Source organism: Lissotriton helveticus, chromosome 7, assembly GCF_964261635.1.
Source record: "Lissotriton helveticus chromosome 7, aLisHel1.1, whole genome shotgun sequence".
Taxonomy (NCBI): domain Eukaryota; kingdom Metazoa; phylum Chordata; class Amphibia; order Caudata; family Salamandridae; genus Lissotriton; species Lissotriton helveticus.
The window spans coordinates 1,181,450,706-1,181,472,632 of NC_136068.1; the positions used below are offsets into that span (position 1 = coordinate 1,181,450,706).

A 21,927-nucleotide genomic window follows, 5' to 3' on the forward strand; every position below is an offset into this window, starting at 1 on the left:
AGCATTGGGGAAGTTTTGAAAACTAACTGCGAAGGAGTTTTCATTCACTAAGTGAGAATAGGTCAATGGTTAAGACAATTAGTTTTCACTCTGCACTTCTTAAAGTTCTTAAATTAAAGATCATAACCTTAGCTCTAAGGCTGCTCCCATGACCCATAAATGAAATGAGACTGTTTTATTGATCTCAGTGGCCGCAGTTTATTAAGCAATAGCTTCACTGTTAGCAGGCAGTTCACTTTGCCTTCACAAGACATGCATCACAATTCGTGATAATCACTTGTCACCCCCCACAGCGTACCATATTCCTTTTCCTTTACCGACACGTCCCCCATTAGGGTTTCTCATTCCCACTTCCTACTATCGTTTCCTCCTATCGTGTTTCGTCAATGAATGCTTCTAGGGTATCATGTCATTTCCTCTTCCACTTTACCAGCTAGCTCTGCTGTTAATCATTTCAGGGCATAGCAGTTTAAAGGACGAGGCACATTTTGGGTCCAGCACCCAGAAACTATCACCACAGAGAATGTGACTTCCTTCATGGAGTGCCTACACTTCAAACTGTGAGCCTCGGCAACCTTCACCCTTGTCTACTGTCTGCATGGAGCACGAGCAAGTTTCACTGACAACCTTGTAAATTACTTCACACCTCTCACCGTCCACTCAAAAGCCTATGGAAACAAATGGTTTCCCTAACTATTGCAACCTTTTTTTCTGTTTTTCTGGTCGAGCCTAGGCAGCGCATGCGCTGCTCTGTGAGGCATGCTGTATCTATAATATGGGCTTGGAGCACCGCAGTTGGTTCCTCTTTCTGTCCTTCGTAAACGCCGGCTTTTGATTGGTTAGATAGCTTACTAGTCCATCTTTTAGACTTTTGTAACCTCCTATAGGGATTGCCCCTGTTATGTGTGCTCATCCTTTTACAGTTATTTATGATAATCTGTGAGCACTATTTCTTTTCTGGTTGCTTGCCAGCTGCTTGAGCAACAACACGCTTTGTGATGATCTTCTCTTGTTTATTTTTTGTGGCTTCTTTTGTGTTTGCAGTCGCACTCTGTTGCCAGCGCGGCACCTTCACCCGTCTCTGCAACCCGCCCCCACTACCCTTCCCAGATCACTGCTTGCCCGTTGAAGATACAGATTAAAAAGGCATGTACAGTGTAAGGCACAGGGCTAAAATATAATGTTCCATAACACTGAACTCGCCTACATGTAAAACAATACCCTGGGGTAGTGCAGCCGGGCCCTGGCGGTGCAGACACTCGCATCTCCAGATGTAAGCACAGGGAGGGAGGACCTGACACCGTCCTGTTGGCTGTACAATTCTCTGTAGCAGTAGCATCCCACCTTCCCCTCCGTCCCTCTCTCCCATTCTTCTCAGCCCTCCTCCTTCTCCCTGGTATCCAATGAGAGTGTAGGGTTGTACAGCTTCTGCACTGGTATCCAATGAGAGTGTAGGGTTGTGCAGCTCTGGATTAGTCTGTCTCCACAAATATATATAATTCTTACTCAAGTCCATGTTCCACATCTATCCTATGTAAAACAGACTGAGTGCGGATATTTAAATGTAATCATTCCAGATCCAGTGCTGCAGCTGCTTCTCTGGTTTCATTGGTAATTTCACCATTGTTACTCCTCCAGAAGGTGCTAAAAGCGTCTTCTCTGGTACCGTCGGTAACTCCTTCTTTCAATGTCCTCCAGTCAGTACTGCTAGCTGCTTCTCTCGTCTCCTCAGTAATTCCTCCATTCTAAGTACCCTAGGCAGTGCTGCAGCTACTTCTCTGGCCCCAGTGGTAATTCCCCATTCTCAGTCCTTTTGACAGTGCTGCTAACTGCCTCTCTGTTGCCAGTGGTAATTCCTTCTTTCATATTCTTAGTCCCATAGACAGTGCTGCATCTGCTTCTCTGGTCCCAGTGGTAATTCCTTATTCTAAGTACTCCAGCAGTGCTGCTAGCTGCTTCTCTGGTCCCAGTGGTAATTCCTCATTTGAAGTCCTCTAAGTAGTGCTGCTAGCTCCTTTTCTGTTCCTGTCGGTAATTCCTACATTTTAAGTCCTATAGGCAGTGCTGCACCTGTGTCTCTGTTCCCAGCGTCAATTCCTCATTCTTAGTCCTCTAAGCAGTGCTGCTAGCAGCTTCTCTTGTCCTGTCGGAAATTCCACATTCTAAGTCTTCCAGAAAGTGCTGCTACCTGTTTCTCTGGTCTCATCCGTAATTCTCCTTTCTAAGTCCTCTGGACAGTGCTGCAGCTGTGTCTCTGGTCACAGTCTTAATTCTCCATTCTTGGTCCTCTAGGCAGTGCTGCAGCTGCATCTCTGTTCATACATCCAGTACACTCCAAACCAAAACACATAGGTAATTGTCATTTACAACGCCAATAGCTCTAACTCTTACAAATGTGAGACCTATTGCTTGCAAATGCTTGTTGGAGATCCTGGGGTGGAGTTCCAGATTTTTTAATTTGTTGCAAACTCGTCTTACATGTGGTATTGTTCAAGGTGCAGAAGATGGTACTCTGACCTGATCAACAACGTTTTTGCAGAGGCCACAACCCCTGGAGGGGGCCTTGACGGCAGGTGCCATAACAGACGCCGAGCCCCTGAAAGAACTTGTTCTGGGTGCCTAGAAACAGAAAGGTCACCTGTGTCCCACTCCACAGACGCAAGAGAGGCGCCAGGCCGCGTGTCCAATGGGGGGCCTGGCGGGGTACAAACGCCCCAATGGGGGGACACCGCCAGCAAGGCGGGAAAGTGTGTGGGGCGTTATACAAGCCACTGCTCCCCCAGGTAGCTCCTATCTTAGTGGAGCAGCCAGGACGAAGGCATATGATTTGTGATCCGAGTAATAAAAGTTCACCAATGATGATGATTTATGACTAGGGTCATGCAAGTGATGACAAAAGTATATGCATGTATTCATAATAAAACTGCGGCCTACAATGACCATTACAAACACAACACATGTTGGATGTTTTCATTCTAATGAATGCAGAGATGGGAAATTTGCATGTACTCTGGAGTGGGCACAGTGCGGGGGTTATGGATGGAAAGAATCCATTTTATGACGTTAAACGAGGCGGGGCTTATTGGGAGAGTACTTGCTCTATAGTGTACATAACTGGTTGTGATAGTTCACAGCTGTGAATTTTACTTCTCTGCTGCGTGTTGTTGCCTGGCGGTGGTGCCCTAACCTAGAGGTTACACTGCCTGCGTGTCGTGTGGTTCTCTGAAGAAACAAGGCTTCTGAGCTGGAATGAGACCCCCCTGCAACACCCGGAGAGCTTCAATAAAAAGAGAGTAGGCCCAGTCTTCAGTTCCATTTGAACACAGTCTGGGACAGTGACTCAGAATGAACGCGTGGGAGCTCATTTATTGGCTCCGTACGCTGAAAACAAACATCACGCCGTGACCTCACTCCCCTGCACGTCTGTTTCCAACCTGAGTTAAAGTGCCGAGGTGGAAACAGCTGCTCTTTTGACAGTATGTGTGGGGAATTTGTACCTGCTATGCAGAAAACGTATATTTCTTTCTTTCTTTTTTTTTAAACATATGGGAAACCTTTTGAAGGACCAATTTTGCCCATTCACAGACTTTTCGCCCACCCCTCTTTCCCACTCTTCCCCACCATTTCGCCTCCTTTCCCACTCTTCACCACCATTTCGCCTCCTGCAAATTCCCCTGCCCGCACATTCGATCATCCTAGTGGTAGTATCATGCCTACCCCAAATCCCACCCTCACTGCACCGGACACACTAATCACTAGGTTTTGATCCAACTCATGGTCCATCCTTTACCCTCCCAACCTATCTAAAAATGCCAAGAGGAACCTGAAACATAAACTGCTAATTTACCACCAAGAAACCTTATTTGTGGACAATTACCTAAGCTTCTCATCCATTATCAAAACTAACTACATCTTCTACTCCAGACGCCCATCTAAATGGAAAAGTATCTTCCTCCACCACCTCCCCATAAACAAAACTTGCAAAATCCTGTATGGCTTGAAGCTGTCTACCACTCCTTCCCCCACTTTCCCAGGCGCAATCGACATCTCCATATTTAAATCCGGAAATATCCTCATACCAGCCTCAGCTAACCACCTCAGCATCTTTGAGCACCACTTCAGCACCCTATATGATCTTTTAACCTCCCCAGCCCATATGACTACAGCCTCACATTCACAGGTAGTCCTTCCGAGTTCACTTCTTCTAACACCAACCCTATCTCTACCTGGATCCTCTGCTTACTCCGAAGCCTCCCAATCCCAGACCTTTGAGCCCGCCGCTCCGGTAGCATCCTCTCTCTCGCCTGACTCTAACTTATCTTATTCAGCCACCCAAATCCTCTCTCCGATTTACTCGCTGGCCTCCCTATTTTCTCCCGACTCTCCATCATCCCTCTCAGCGACTCAAACCCTCTCCTCAGGGGCGTAACACAGGCCCCCGCAGCCCAAGCGGTGCGGGGGGGCCCCTAGCTCCAAGGGGCCCCCTCAGCACTGCACTCTGGCCGGAGAGCTCCTGATTGAGCCCGGAGGGGGTCCCCCTAAGTACTGTGCAGGGAGGCTCCCTCACTTTTCGTTACACCAGTGCCTCTCCTCTCCTACTGATGCTCTCCCACCCTACCTGAATCACTCCCTTCTTTCCTCTCAGTCCTCTCATCCCCCATTGTCTGATCTCCCTACCCCGACCCTCCTACACACCGAGTCCCCTCACGCCATCACCCCTACCGCCCCTCGAGGGATACCAATCCCGTCCTTTCTTAATGATCTCCAATCTCATAGAGATGAGATCACCTCTCTTCACTTGCCCATCTTCTCACAGCAACCATCAGGCCGCTGGGAATGTGGGCGCTCACACAAAAAACCTTCCTCAGCCTAACCTCTGGAACACCCTTCACTTCCCTCCTCCTAGATTCCCTCCTCGTCCACCTCCCATTCCTCCCTCCCTGGCTAATGCGGAACATGCCCCTCTCCCCACTGACCCACTTTCCTACTTACCGTACACGTTTGTAACCCAATCGCTTCTTAACATTGAACTCCACCTCTCTATCTTGGCATTGGAAGTTTTCATTCCTCAGGAAAGACTTTAACGCCCTCTCTGATACTAAACCTGCCAATCATCCCTTCTCACTCGGCTACGCTCATACCAACTCTTCTTTCCCTCCACAAAATTTACCACACCTTATGGCATACCATCTGAGGGTCTCCCTGGTAACTGCCTCCTATCCCATCCCAAGCACCGAACCATCTAAATAATTCCTACACCCCCCCCCTCCCCCCAGCTCCATGACTGTTGACTCTCGCATACCTCACACTACTATTCCGGTGATCCTAGCCAGAAGCATCATCCCTACCGCCACTGGCTTGCCCAGGCCCCCTCTGCAACTCGCTGCGACTACCGATCCTTCTACACTTCACTCCACTATTTCTGTGATCCTGGGGATAAGCCGCACCCGACCTCCCCTGGCTCGCCCAGGCCCCCCTGCAATTCACCACTATACATTCAGGATGCTCCCCTGATACCAACCACAAACCCTTCAAATGCATGTTAATCAACTGTAGGTCAGCTGCACGACATGCTATCCTCAATGAAGCCATTAACACCGCCTTTCTTACGGAAACCTGGCTCAAGGCTCACTCCTCTTCTTTTCTTGACATGCTTTCCCCCCCGGGTTACTCTATCCTCAGAAAAAATAGGCTAGACAAAATCGAGGGTGGCCTAGCCATAATTTATAAAGATGAACTCCCACTCTCCCTTGTTAAAAAACCTGATCAAGCCACTTTTGAATACATGGTAGCAGAACTTAAAGCTCAGGGGGGCCCTGCTATTCGACTAACATTTACCATCCCCCTGGTGACCCTCTGACCTTTGTACACGAACTGTCTGACCTACTTTCCCAAGCCTCGATTTCCCAACTCCAAAAACATCTCCCTCGGAGACTTCAATATTCACTGGAATAATAAGACTGATCTCTCGGTTAGTATCCTCAATGACCTACTTGACGTTACTGACTTTAATCAACTTTGCCATTCCCCAACAAATGACAAAGGAGCTACTCTTGATGCCATCATCACTAGCAAAGATTTGGCTTCCCTTTCTCACATTGTCCCCATTGATTGGTCGGACCATCACCTTATTGTCTTCACGTTCAACAACATGACACCTCCCCCTCCCCCCAAAAACATCAATCATATGATACATACACGTTGTAGCCCGAGCAAAATTAAGAGTATCTCAAGGCAAGTTACAAGTCCAAAAGAAACATTCCAGTCCACATGGGTGTTTTATCTAATTATTTAATGTTCAAAACAGCATCCTTGTGAGTCCTAACCTTCTACCCAACACGTGTTTCGTCTATTAAGCAGTATATGCATAAAGACTTCATCAGGGCTAGAATGTACAAATAAAAACAATAATTACTAAATGAAATGTAAAAAGGGATGAAACAACTAAAATGCCAACAAGAGAGCCAAAGCAAACCAAACCCAGTGACAACAGATGGAAAGGAAACAAGAGCACATCATAAGAACACAGTTCCTAAAATATGTACACCCAAAGAAATCCAACTGTGGTCTCTTCTTGCTATTACTGCCTGACTGGTTTTAGATTAACGTCATAATGCTCATTCCAGTAGTTGAAGGTCATATATAATGGAGTTGCCATTTTTTAAAGTGCAGGTGGTCACTGAACACTCTCTGTGCTACTTAGTGTTCCAGTCTGCATTTTTTTGTTATCCATGTATGATGGACTATTTCGCAATGGATCAAAATACCATGTCTGTAAAGTACGATATGAATGTCTCACACAAAAAGCTGGTATTACATCGTTAAAGAGGTGGAAGCGCATATATGCTTTAAAAAGTACCTATCTGCTAGTTAGAGGTGGAGCGAGCTAGACCTACAACTAGTAATGGTAGGATAGGAGTGTTATAACAATAGTCCTCATGAGGTCTTGCTTTTATGGATGTGGAGCAATGCTTTACTGACATTATGTAACACCTACGTTATGTGTCTCTTTTATTTGGGAAATTGGAAGGGAAACTTTGGGAATGTGCAGATCTTCTTCTGCCGGAAAGTGGATGAACTGGGTATCCCGAATGTTGTCTTTTACTGGCAGGATACTGATACATGGTAGAGCAGATGACAAAGGGGGTGGAAAACAGGCGTTGCCATGTCGACCAACAGTGGCCGAACCTTTGGATCTCATTGTAGTAGAGGTTCAATAATATGTACTGCTGAGTGTTGGTCTCCAAAACCCTACAGATGTGGGATGTCTAAACCAAAGGAGGTTGGACCTTCTCCCCAGTGCTCCACTGTGGGGAAAGACTTCACTCGAGGGCTACAAGTGAAGACCCGTCACAAATGCAAAGAAGAGGCTCTAGTATAGTGCACACTTATTCTATGAAGGGGTGCCAAATGTTTTTTGAGGCTCTCAAATGAAACCATTGTCTACGAGTACCTGAACACTCTCTATATATACAAGTCCGACTCTGGGCTTTATACCCTGTTACTTGCAGAGTGGCGGTGGGGACTCTACATTTTCCCCCTTATTTAAAGTTTTGGTGACCTCTAGAGCAAACCCCCAAGCCACAATTTTTGATAGCATGGGAAAAATAACTGGGAATTTATTTACATGCCAATCAATAGAATTAGGTCTTGGATAGAAACATGAGCTTTTTGCAGATGGCCGCAGTAAGAGCTTTCAGAAGTGCTGCTGAGAGAGGGGCTTGGGCTCCGCCCATATGTTGATTTCCTTGAGTGTAGCATTTGATTGGACCCAAAGCCTTGCGCTTCCACTAAAACGAGCGCTTGTATTGCGCTTTTTGGTGTGCAGGAAAGCTTATGCTTTATTCTGAAGGACTCTGAAGGACTGTGTTGATTATAGTGGCAAGTCATTAACAAAGGTTATGGGCCTGATCGATTTTTATGAAATATTTCCATTGAGTCTGTACACCTTATCTATTTATTACATTTATTGTGAAAAGCATTTGTCAAAGTTAATAGGCATTTAAGGGTGGCGTATTACTCTGTATTAAAGCCTGCAGAAAATGTTTTGTTACATAAAATCTCACATATTACTGCAGTAGCCAAGTGTTTTGGCGTTTGTTGCCTCCTATAACGAACCATGGTGTTAGAAGGTTTGCACTGTGATAATCCTTGTTAGGCCCACTTAGGAGAGACGGTATTTTGTTTTGCCAACTGTAATTTTGTATACATTTATCATTTTGACTTTATTGTTGTCATGTGATTAAGTTTAGGGTCAATACAATAGTCTAAACATGGTTATAGTGCCAAACCAATGACAAAGACAAAAGGCCTGATTGATTCACTGAGAAGTGTTATGTCTGGTGCCGTAGGTCCGATCTGTTTATTTTGAAATTTTATGACCAAGGCAGTAGGCCTGGCTCATTTATTTTGAAAAGTATTTTTCAAAGCCAATAGGTCTTTAACAGTAGGTGATTATCACACTGTGTTACAGGCTGTAAACAGGTGTTTAGTTACATGTAATTTCAAAGATTACAATAGTAGGCAAGGGTGTTGATGATGACTCACTCTGACAAACCCTGAAAGTAAAATATTTCACTTTGATTGTTCTTGTTTGGCCGTTTTGAGAGGGGTTGTTTATTGTTTTGATAACCGTAATTGTCTACGTATTTGTAATTTTATATCTCTGTGTGCGAGCGTTGCAAGTTTTCTCAAACTGTGTAGGCCTCTTTTGATGATGGTGTCAAGCCACTGGTAAAGGCAGCTTTTCTTATTGGTCATTTCAGAAACATTTTCAGGTGAAATAGGTTTGATCTGTTTATTATGAAAGTTATGAAAACAGTCGTACGGTTTGACTTACTTATTGTGAAAAGCATATATATAAGGCAATAGGCTTTTAAAGGTGGATTGTTATTACATTGTGCTAAATCCAGCTGGTAAATATTTTATTAAATGGAAAACTGAGTAGGTCTCTTTTTATTATGGTGTCAAGCCACTGGTAAAATGGTAGCTTCCCTTATTGGTCATTTCGGAAACATTTTCAGGTGAAATAGGTTTGATCTGTTTATTATGAAAGTTATGAAAACAGTCACAAGGTGTGATTTACTTATTGTGAAAAACATATATATAAAGCAATAGGCTTTTAAAGGTGGACTGTTATTACATTATGCTAAATCCAGCTGGTAGGTATTTTATTAAATGGAACCTTTCAGATTACCGTAGTAGCAAGGGTTTTGGTGACAGGGACCTGCTCAAGCAAACCATGGGGGTAGAACATTTGCACTTTGATAATCCTTATGAGGCTTTCTTAGGAGTGATTTTATATTGTTTGGACAACTGTTCTTATGTACATATTTATATTTTTTTATAGTTTGCCTGATGGTTACCTTGTGGAAATTCTTATGCTCATCACAGAAGGTCTTAGTTGATTCTGGTGAAGAGCTAATGATAAAGACTGTAGGCATGATTGGTTGTACATGATATTACAGATGACATACATTTAACCCGTTGACCGCGGCACGAATTCTGCCACGGTGCGGGCAAAACAATGAGTGGGCGTGGTTCTGACGGCCCCCGCCCGTCTTCCGCACACGCCCACTGTGACGTCGGACTGCCGGGGACGGTCCGACGCATGGAACGGGTTAATCAATTATGACAAAGGCAGTAGGCCTGATCTACTTTGAAAAACGTGTTTAAGCCAACAAGCAGTAATGGTGGATTGTCGTTGCACTGTGATAAAGCCTGCATTCAAGTAGTTTGTTACTTGAAATCTTACATGTGACCTTCCTTCCTGAAGAGTTGAATATTTGTTCTATAATCATTCTTGCTTCAATTATTTTGAAAGGCCTGACAGGCATGGTTGTCTGTCTTATCTTACAATAAACAAACCTTAAAAATACATATATAGCTGTATACAAAAATATATGCGTATGCATACATAGTGATGATTTGAGTCAGCCCTCTTCTGCCATTGTTCTGTGGGAGTGTCGGGTACACTTTGCTTTATCCGTGACAGCATACTGCTTGGGGTAGTGGGTCAGCCCACTATATTAATTGGCTCTCATGCCCCGTGAGTGACAGCATTTGTCTGATCCCATGTGCACATCTGCCTTAAAATCAGCGCACTTCAGTTCCAGGGCTTGGCAGTCCTTTTGTTTTCCATTGTCTTCTTACATAGGTTGCTTTTAATTTCTTTCTGGTCCCTTTTTAACTTTTCTAGATCTTACTATAATGTCCCACACACTACTAATTGACCCTTGCTTGCCTCATTTTATCCACATTACACAGCATCCCGCCTGGCCTTAACCATGTGAACATGGAATGGCAATGTTCATAGTCTATCATTGGTTCATCATTCCAAAATGGCTAACATATTGGTTATAAACATGGAGGCCAGACTGGTACGTAACAACGGTCTGATACGTGCATTGACATTGCAAGGCAGTCATCCACTGCTACCTTTAATGTTGTTATTACAAGTATAATATGCCCACCATGTTTGGGCAGCAGTTTTATTTGTATTTTTATTACTTTAAATTATCTTACCTAGGTTGTTAAATGCCAGTGGATAAATGCATGCTCGAGTGCAAAGATGAGTCTCCAAGTGAATGTACCCTGACCTACTGAGTGCCTCAATCTATCAAAGACACTTTGTTTCTTTGGGATGGGGCTCAGGTGACCTTTTATTTGTTTACTTTTATTGTCAGGCGGATTGGAATGTACGCAACATGTGCAGTCAATTGGTTGTTTTCTTAGCCTGGTTAGAGCTAGTTAGTTAGTATTTTGTATTTTCAACTCTTATTTGCAGGTGTTTCAAAGTGATGCGGAGTGTTATAATATGCTGTATTGCACTACACTGTTCAGACTATTCTATTTATAGGATGTTAGGGGTTGAGTATGTCATTGGGTGACCATAGAGGGGGTTGAGAAGGGTAGCTGGGTCCTTGGGTAGGGTATTATGCTTTACAACTTGCTTTACAACTTGCACCATCATTTCCCTAAGTAATGAATATTTCTTTTGTACACACATTTGTCAAGGGTTCTACTCATCTTAGGCACTATCTTTAGTTCTAATAGTAGGATGCAGGATGTGGCACTCGTCAGGTTTTCAGGGCACCCTGTGGTATAATTGGTAGCACAGTCTCATCTTTAGGGCATCTGTGGGCGAACGCACCATGTGCAGAAATACATGATTATTCTCATTTCTCAATTTACACATTTAATTGGTGATATAACCAATTTTTCAAACACCTGATTCTAAAATACATTTCTTATTCTGAAGCGTGCGATTTCACAGATTTATATTAAATTCTACAGTGTAGACTCATTATTTGGGCTTGATTTCACATGGCCAAGCAATAAGCAAGACCTGTATATCACTTATTTGGGTTCACTTGCTGCTTTCTTCTTCAAGCAATAAGCAAGATATGTATAGCCACTAATTTGGGTTCACTTGCTGCATTCTTCTTAATTATTTTATGTATTTGAATAGTAGTTTGTATTTAAATTGCTGTGCTTGAAAATCAGTGTATAACCCATATATGTCTGTGCCAAGGGAAAAACAGAGAAGCTTAGCAAGACAGTGGAGACAGGGTTGTTAAAAAATAAAAATTAAAAGAGAAGCAAGTAAGGGCCAGAAAGCAATATATGAGGTGGGGGAAAGGGGGAGAAGAGAAAAGTGTGGGGTGAGGTGTGAGGGGGAGCAACACATGAGGTACAGAGCAAGGACACACATAAACTTCCATGGAATACGAAGATAAAAAGGTTGTTGCCTGATATATGTACAAAGTTATAAGTCCTCCAACCTCAAGGATGGTAAAGAAGCAATGCTCCAGGGGAGTGACAAACACGGAAGAGGAAGGAAAGCCACCAAATATGAAGCAAACAAAGCCAATCAATGATAGGCAGTGGGCTGACCCAAAGCCCACTTCAAGTATTGGTTGGTCAAGATGGTATTGTCTGCAACACAGCTACAAACTGTCTATAGGCGAGACCTAAAAATGGACTGGTGTTAACTCTTAAGCTCCATTGTTGCCTAGAGTACGGAAATAATTGAACAAAGAGGTGTTCCTATTGTAACATAAGGCACATTCTCTATTGTTGTCTTTGCAAAGTGCTCCCAGCGAACCCAATACTAACCTTCTGGTTTGTACATCGGAAATATTTACTTGCCAAACATAATACATTTATAATTGAGCATCTGTTCTGTGAAGAAAACCTTTTCATAATTGGGGAATTCCATGTTCAGATTTAGTGTGTGAACTGGGAAAGCATGCACTAGGAAGATGAAAGTAAAAAATTTAAGGAGCAAGTGACACTCAAAACCGTCAACCGCAAATTACATGGATCATATAAGTAGGTTATTCTGTACACTGAAAACTCTTAAATTACCTAGGTTGGGTTAATAATTTTATTCTTCAGTTTTTGCTCTTCAGAAGTCCAAGTGGCCTTTCAATTTATAGGAACATTAACACAGCACAGATACGCAATAAGGCTACTAAGCACTGTTAGGAGGGAGTGAAATCCCTTTCTCACAGTCATACATGCCTCAAAATATAAGGCAAATTTGACGAGGGGCACATTTCCTTTAGATGGCTATGTAAAGCCTAAAGGCACACACCTTTGATGTTCTTTAAAAAGAACATATGAGATTTTAAAAATTAATTTTGATTCAACAACATTGAAAAGAACGTTTGTTCTTCATTAAAGAAGGAACTACTGGATCAAAGAAATCATTTTTAGGTTTCGCCTCAATAAGCAATCATGCGCTGTCGACAATATTTATTGTCAACAAAAAAAAAGCTTAAAACGGGGCAATGTGGGTTCTTCACACATCACTGTTTCTTTGCTTCTGATTAATCAGCAATTCCTGCTACTTCCTGTTGCCTCCAGGTGCTTCCAGTATTGGTCCCTACCTTGGAGCATGGACCAAGTACAGGTTCCTGTCTGTATCCAGTGTCCTTTCACTGACTGCGTGCTCTTGCAGGTACTTTTTAGGTCTCGCTCTTGAGACCTATTGTGGCCGAGATGCCTCTCAAGGGAGACAGACGGGGCACGCGCGGCGATTGGGGTCTGTGTACGCGCCTGTGAACACGCGCATGTGCACATTCTGCCTTCCGTCAGCACGCGCGCTCCAAGTTCGGCACGCTCTGTCTCTTTCTTCCTGTAATGCACTGTTTGCTACCTCATGTATTTTGTTTGCTCACAATTGTCACTTTTACCTCATGTAACTTAACGTTTGCTTTTGTAAAGTTGTTCACTTGTAATTTACTGTTCCTATTGTGAAGCGCTCTGACGCCTTCAGGTAAAGTCTGCGCTATATAAAAACACATAAATAAAAAATAAAAATAATAAACTGCAGTCTAAAGGAGCGATGTAGTGCGACGCGATCATGAGGGTGGGAATAATCCACCACGATATTTAAAATAAAAAAGCCAAACATTTGGCACAGATAATCAGTCCAGTTCCTAATACCATCGCGGGAGAAGATAAAAAACATTCATACTAACAAAATGAAAAGATGGATACGAGATGCCAGAGATTCAAATATGGATCTTCTAATTGAAAGCTGCAAAAGAGACTTAAACCCACCTGTCTACATGAAAAAGGTGAACGACCTAATGAATCATTACAATACCTCAGTAACGGATATAGTCAATGCCACCATACCACTCAAATTGAAAAGAGTAACGGAAAAGATTAAAAACCCATGGTTTAATGGAATATTGAATGAAGAAAGACGTAATTTGAGACGCGCTGAAAGAAAATGGAGACAACACCCATCTTCCCCTGAACTGAAATCCCTCAGAAAAATCAGAAGCGAATATAACAAGATCACCAACACAAAAAAAGAATTTATTAGAACTGAATTGGATAACGCTAAAAACAGACCACGAAAATTGTTTGAAATTATAAAACAACAATCAAATAAGATGGCAAAATCTGTCCTAGAGGTCACCAAAATGCAACTAAGTTGTGAAGAATTCTCTACCTTTTTCGCTAACAAAGCCAACAAGCTGGAAGAAGAACTTAAGACCGCTGCAGAGAACATCAATGACAATACACCACCATCACAAATTGATCCAAATCATGCGGACAAGATGACTAAAAACAGAGCACACTGGGACTCGTTGAAATTATTGAACCAAAATGAGATTGTTAAAACACTAGCGACCACTAAACCCAACAACCATTATAACGACCCTTTACTATCGAAATGCCTAAAAGAAATCAGCCATACTTTGATCCCAATATGGACAGAAAATATAAACGCCTCACTCTCCCAGGGGGTCCTCCCAGAGAGCCTGAAGGCAGGAAAAGTGGTCCCGATCATCAAAAAACCCACAATCGACCCAACAGATCCAAACCACTATCGCCCAGTGACCAACATCCCTTTTCTGGCCAAATTGATAGAGAAATGTGTTCAGAATCAGCTGAGCAGACATATCGACAACTTCTCACTGCTAGATGACTGTCAATCGGGATTCAGAGCTGATCACAGCACGGAAACAGCCATCCTACACATTGTCGATGATGCACTTCAAGCACTAGATCGCAATCAATCTTGCCTCCTCATCCTCCTAGACTTGTCATCAGCATTTGACACAGTTAATCACGAAAATTTACTGAACAGACTTCATGACAGGATGGGAATATCTGGCACTGTACTGAAATGGTTCGAATCATTCTTACAGAACAGAACTCAGAGATTCCTAGTAAACCAATCGCTTTCTCGTTCATGCCCAAACACAATCGGAGTCCCACAAGAATCCACGTTCTCTCCTTCATTGTTTAACTTGTACATTGAACCCCTTACAGAAATTCTGAAGAAATCAAAAATATCATACCACATGTATGCGGACGACACGCAACTTTACATCAAGATTTCGAACCTGGAAGACATTACCACAATGAATGAAGCCCTCAAAATATCGCTAAAATGGCTAACCAACAACCATCTCAAGCTAAACGCAAACAAAACAGAATTCTTACTTATCACACCACAAAAGAATCAATCCGTAGTGAAGGAATGGTCCAAAATGATCACAGCGTTAAATTGCATCCCTACCCTAGTTGACTCGGCGAAATCACTCGGAATCACATTGGATGAGAACCTGGATATGAAAACTCATATCAAAACAATGGCAAAAAACGCACGTTTCCACTTGAACTATTTGAGAAAAATGAAATGTTTTCTATCGGAGACTGACTTAAAACTAGCTGTGCAATCACTGGTTATATCACGGATCGAATATGGATGTACAACGCTAGCTGGACTACCAAAAATCTCCACAGCACCCCTAAAAGCCTGCCTCAATGCAGCAGCCAGGCTAATTACAGGATCGAGGAAATTTGACCATATATCCCCTCACCTGAAAGCTTTAAACTGGCTACCATATGAAGCTAGAGTACAGTTGAAAATAGCATGTATAACTCATAAAGCGATTCATCACAACACACCTAGATATCTTGCCAACAAAATAGAAATTGCAGGAAGAAATAGACCAACCAGAAGGGCAAATTACCTACTCTTGAGACCACCAATCTTCAAGAAGAAAAGAACATATGAGAGGTCATTCTCAGGCGTAGCCCCCAGAATTTGGAACTCCCCTCCCGCTAACATCAGAAAAATCACAAACTCTATCATATTTAAGAGGGAAATTAAGCTCTTTCTTATGAGTAAGTTCCTCCCATAGGTACGACATAGAGCCAGCTAAGACTTATTATGGGGCGATCGCTAGAAATTCTCCTTAGGAATGGAACTGGAAGAGCATTAAATGAAAAAAGTATATTAGATACTTATAGACTAGGTCTAAAGTAACACCAATTACGTTTTTTGTTGCTAGATCTTGTTGACTTCTACACATTGTTGTTTCAACTCATGCCATGCGATGTTAAGCGCTCTGATACCCACGGGTCTTGTACGCGCTATAGAAAACTGTTAATAAATAAATAAATAAGCCATAAAAAGGTTACTTCTTCGCCGAGCACAGTAGGAAAGGTGACTGGTGGTAACATTTTCAAACCTTCGAGAAGGGAATACAATGTACATAAAACATTTAGGCAGCTCTCGAGAAAAGTACGCTGTTCGTCGAACCAAAATGAACAGGCACACAAAACTAAATTAAAGAAAATTGCATTAAGAGCACACAAAATCAAGGACACTTACCATGTTGCTGCTACAGCGTCTCGACCCATACACACACAGTGATCAGAGTTGCGCTACAAGACCACACGTGTGTACACATTGCGCATGTTCTCTCCTACCCACAAGGTTAGAGGTCACGTATGCCGGTATTTAATTTACAGAAAACTGCTTTATTTTTGCTACCAATTTACGACTCCTACTACGTGCACAGCGTAAGGTAGCTCGTGCTTTTTATACGGTTAAAAGAGGCTCGTTTCATTCACAAGACACGGTGCCTCGAACTCCAAGAATTTCGCAACATTGCCTCTGACCTTGGCACACGCGAGACTTCCAGAAGATTCTCGAGTTCGAAGCCCCGGTCTCGGCATAACGTATAACCTCATGGCAATGAGGTCGCCTCTTTTTGACATTTACCGCAAGACAACTAGACTACGCAACAAGGTTTGTCAAGAGCAGCCTTGTTTTCTATGGGATTGTCTGTCTTGCTCGATGAGCAAATGCAAACAAATTTTCCCACAGGGAAACAATTCTCCTGTTGAAGAAAGCTTCCTCCCTCCCCCGGCCCCCCCCAAGTTTGGGAATGTGTTGTCCATTTACTACCATGGAAGAAGAGTTACTCACGCCTGCCCTTTGCTGAACTCTCCGGTCGTTTCCAGAGTGAGAAGAGGAGATGTGAACTGTCAGCGTCTCAGAGATAGCTGGTCTCTGTTTCTCTCGGGATACGATCAGAGAGCCTCCAGGTACTGGGCACTTTTGCGAAGATAGGGCCAAAATGATCGAATGTGGAATTTGTAATTGTTTAGTTCACTCCTATGTTTATTTGTTTTCATTCTGTTATGATTTGTTTTGAGGATGGCAAGGGGCCTTGTGTCCAAGTGTTTCACCTACTATTTATTTATCTGTGTTTATACCTTTACCAGCGAGTCTCTTTCCCACTTTGTGTCTGGATCCCGGCCAGATCACGGCTTCCCTCTCTTTGGTAGACGTAAAAGTTGCCCGCCTATTTCACCCACCACTTCCAATGGCGTCTACACAGTGATTTTAAGACCTAGCATGTTGTGCTCGTCTATCCGTCGGTTTTAACTTGTCTTACTAAGCGGCAGTTTAATATTATTTAGAATTGGATTGGCACCACTTGTATACATCCTTTGTATCCGACGTCCACACCAATTGAGCACACATATCGGGTTTATGCGCATTATAAACGACCTTTACTAAATCGTTTTGAATCGATACTTACTGAACCATTTTGAGTTCAGATTTTGTTTATTCCAACTTAAAATATGCGTTGTACTTTTGTTTTGCTTGTGTATCGTTAGACAGAGTGCTTTATGTCGTCACATTGATCACGTTTACCACTCATGCTTCAAGTGAATTGTGTTACATTTGGTATATACAGCAACTTTTCCAAGTGTTTTGAGTATTTGTATAACACACGTGTGCTAGTAGTATGGCCCTGTAATACAGCAGTACTTTTTTGGTACGACTCCGTCTGTTGGTGGTCTGGTTCATCTTGGGACTTTGGTGTTGCCATTGTTTCTTAGGAAGTTCGAACATTTTTCAAAATTATAAATGGTCATTGAGTGGCGATGTATTATTAAACAATGTTGTATGATTCTAGTTTTGGGAAATAAAGAAGGTAGAAGGCTTTTATTACCAGTTGGTTTATTTTTAGGTTGGTTGAATGTCTATTGCAGTTTAACATGTGTGCTGTGTTGCTGGCCTTGTGGCATTTCTGAGTGGCGTTAGACTTGCTTATGGTATTTTCTTATGTGTTGTGTTGCCTATAACTTAAGTTTCTTAGGTCGTCATACACAAACACGTATTGTCCACACACTTCCAGCCAATCTATACAAAAGACGCCTTTCATTTTTATTCCTAATCATTACTTAGGCCAGTAGCAATTCCTCCACCACCAAACCGCCATCCAACAGTGCTCCCTCAATCCACTTGAATGTACCATCTACAGAGACCTACGTGGATACAGTCATTGCATTACTATTGTGATAAACCCAAAAGATATACTGAAATAAAGTAACCTATGAAGTTAATTACTAATCTCCTACATCCAATCCGAAATAAAAAAAATCCTGAAATTAACCGCATGCGTGCGGCGGCTTTTTTCGCGCTGGCGTTACATGACGAGCTCAGCTCGTCATCAGCGTGCGAGCGGCACAACTCATGACGAGCTGAGCTCGTCATGAGCAGGGAAGGGGTTAAACAAAAATACAAATACAAAAAAGATAACTTGTAATAGTCTAGCAAATGTATTGTAAATAATGTGCCTTGATGGTTGTCATTTCCTAGTATAGATGATTACGAACAAAGATATGATTTTTCTTTCAAAGCTTTAAATGTGTCCTGGCTTGCTACAGGGTTGAAAAATTACTGTGCCCATTTTCATGTGGAAATAAAACAGGACTCAAATACTGTTTGGTCTCCCTACCCACTTTCCTCAGGCCCTCACTATCTTCGGCCTAGGTCCGCATGGTGTGCCACGCGGCACACTCGGATCATCCAACGCTAACCTACTAAAACCCCCTGTTTTCAGGTGTGTCTCAAAAGGGGGGAAATCAATCGCAGTGATATGGACCAAGGCCTGGAACCAACTGCCCAATCACCTACGTTTCATTCAATCAGAAACCCTTTTCAGGGAAGCTCTAAAATCCTCGCATTGCAATAGGTCTCGCATTTGTGAGAGTTTAACCTATTAGCATTGTAAATGACAATGCCTTTTGTTTATGTTTTAAAAACCAACACATAAATAAAAGGCATTGCCATTTACAATGCCAATAGCTCAAACTCTAACAACTGCAAGACCTATTGCATTGCAAATGCTTGTTTTTTTACTCTTTCACATGCATTCTCGAAAAATGCATGTCTGCAATCCATCTGCTAACCTTTCCTCGTGTTGATGTTCCCCCCAACCTTCCACTTGCTGCCCGCTGTGTTGCAGCTCCCTTGACCATACCTCCCTTGTGCTTCTTTTTCCCCCTTGCCCTCCTCCCGCTGTCCGTTATTGCTGCCCTCGTTCCTCCTCATCTGCCCCTCCCTTTTGTTGCAACATGTCCGAAAAAAATCGACAAATCCAATAGATTTTGAATATGCAAAACAGATTGGTCTGGCCAATCCTTGTTTGTAGTGCTTCTCTTTCTCTACATTTTTTGTGAATCTTAATCTGATATGATGGTAACTAGGTTAACATAATCTGATGGTAACTCCTGCTGAAGGCATTACACTGAAGATAAACGTTTAACTCTGGAACAGAGAGAGAGTTTAATATGCTTTAATTTTCTGAGCTCACGAATGCGTGACTGGATCTGGCATGAGGTGTGTACCTTTAAATAAACATTATTGCCTAATAAAGACGCCCTAAAAGGAGAGGCAGAGAAAGCCGTACATCCTTTCAAGCTGAGTGCGGTTCTCTGTTTGGAGACAGAGGGGGCCTGCTTCTTTGAAGTTGTTAGTCCATACAGATGGTATTCTAAATGGCAGGAACGCATAACTTGCTGTTTCCCATAAATAGCAGAGTTTGTGGGTTATGACATATACAAGTAATTCACATGATGTTTCGAAACCTTGCAAACGCTTGTAAATTATAGCGTGCGTAAAATGGATGCTGCTGTTGACATCACACAGTGATTTTTCACCTTGAAAAATGTAATCAGTTTAAAGGTTGTAGATGTTGGCTGGCATTTTAAAAACTTGTATTATTGGTGCTAATCTGGATATGTACTAATGTGCCTTTAAATTTTTTTTTATTAACGGTTAAACAAAACCTACGAATTTCTAGCTTTCTTGCATCCGTAGAGAGTTGTAATGTTAAGTTATGAGATTCATTATTATTTGTCTTTTCAGAAAAATAAAAGTATGTTGATGATTTAGTGTCCATTTTTCTGACGAAAGTATTATTTCAGTGGCTCCAGTGGGAACAGTCACCAGATTGTTTCCTCTCATCGGTAGTGCTTTTTAGGGCTCGCCCCTTTCCTATTCCGCAGGAATAGGAAAAAGAGCCCTAATGCAGCTAAACCAACCACTACTTAAGGCCAAGGGCTCTCGCGGATTTTGGGAAGTGCACGCCTCGTGCACGAGCTTGCCTGAGCCTTCTGCCTATCAGCCTGCCAGTTCTCCTCCCCTAATTATTCACTTCACTTATTCACGGCCGCAGGCCGTGACTCTGGCTCTTCAAAGGCTTTGCTCCCCGCCCCCCGCCTGCACTTCACGTCCCCACTCCCCTCTCCCCTTTCCTCTCCTCACCTCGATCGCTTTCAGTTTCGTGATCACTCGTGTGCCACATCTCCTGCCATATTCATTATCAAGCTAAGAATAGATGACGCCTGTGAGTTATCACCGCACTTAGCACTCAAACGAAACCGGCGTAAGAAGCCGTCCATACAGTTATAAAAGGACGTGGCGTGACTGCATCCTCTCAGGGGCATTTCTTGACGCTGGTGCCTTAGACACAAAGGGCACTTTCTCAGAAAGAACGGATTGCAGTAACATATTCAGCCAAGAGGAAGCTGGGAACGGAACACACACCCTGACATTGAAGTAACATTGGAGCAGCCGCACAGAATTCGCGAAAGTGCTTTTTCAACAGTTTCCTGGACGTGTGACGTCTGCCTGCGATTGGCAGTTGTGAGAAGGGTGTTCCAGAACCCGCTTGTGGCACCAGTAAAGACATTAATTCCGCTATGCTAGTGATCTTCAAATTATATGGAAATCTTTCTATGAGGTGAATGACTTCACTTTTGATTTCAGCCCTATTCCAACACAAAGATCACTGCAGTAGTATGTATCAGTCCGCTGCACTATCTTAGTATTTGAAATTGAAGACCCTGTCCAGCAGATTCTATGTTGTTCTCTGCAGCAAGTGCAATAACCCATTGACGTATCTCACTCATATTTTAACTGACAGAGCCTGTCACTAACTTTCATCGCGTATTTTTTTCAGAATTGCACGCCCGCCTTCTGGATGCCTGCCTTTTAGGTCACATATTCCGATGGCAAAGAGAGGGCCCAGGTCTCAATTGTGCCGCTGCGCAATCACAAGCTGCCAGAGTCTCCCCGCACATAGATCTCTCATGTAGGAGAAAAGCAGACCAAATTTTACTGCCTGGAGCTGTGGCCGATAAAAGTGCTTTTGAATAAAAGGGCTTCCTTGAGCCAATTTCTCAGCATGTCCCTCCCGACAGGTGACACCCTTCCCTCCCTCTCCCACATTTCCCGCATCCCCTGCCTCCTCTACCACCTCACGCTGCCGTCCCTGCAGACGCAGACCTCCTGCTTAGAGCAGTTAGTACATGTATATGTTAAACCCTCTAGAATCGGGATTACTAGGCAGAAAAAACAGTTCTGCACAATTATTCACCAGTCGGTGGCATTTAACTTGCAATTTCAGGAATTCCATAGAGAGATTCTGGCTTGTATCATAAATTCAGTCTGTCCAGAATTCTGCATGGAATCCTGTATTCCAAACGCTATAAACTGCTGACTCAGTAGTGGTTATAAACTAAGATTGAGACGTGATCATGGAATTATACACAAGCATTTGCAGAGTGCAAACCTCGCTGGAGAGCAATGAAGTACTGAACAAGGGAAGAAGGCCTGAGTTAAGGTTTAGGACCTATTACAATGAAAGAGACTGTTTCGGCGCTCTCTCTCTCCTCCCCTCTCCATTTCACTCTGCCTCTCCCCCCTTATTTTCCACCATCTCCCCACTCTGCTTTTCCACTTCCCTCTTTCCTAGTTCCTTTCTTCTCTCCCATGACTGCATTTAAGCCGTTCTCGCCTCCCTTCCT

At 43.0% G+C, this 21,927-nt stretch overlaps 1 protein-coding gene across 1 annotated transcript in view; it reads left to right on the plus strand.

The window, feature by feature from the left end:
- Positions 1-21,927, plus strand: part of PITPNC1 (phosphatidylinositol transfer protein cytoplasmic 1) — a 1,067,253-nt gene that overhangs the window by 184,702 nt on the left and 860,624 nt on the right. The gene's annotated exons all lie outside the window — the stretch shown is intronic.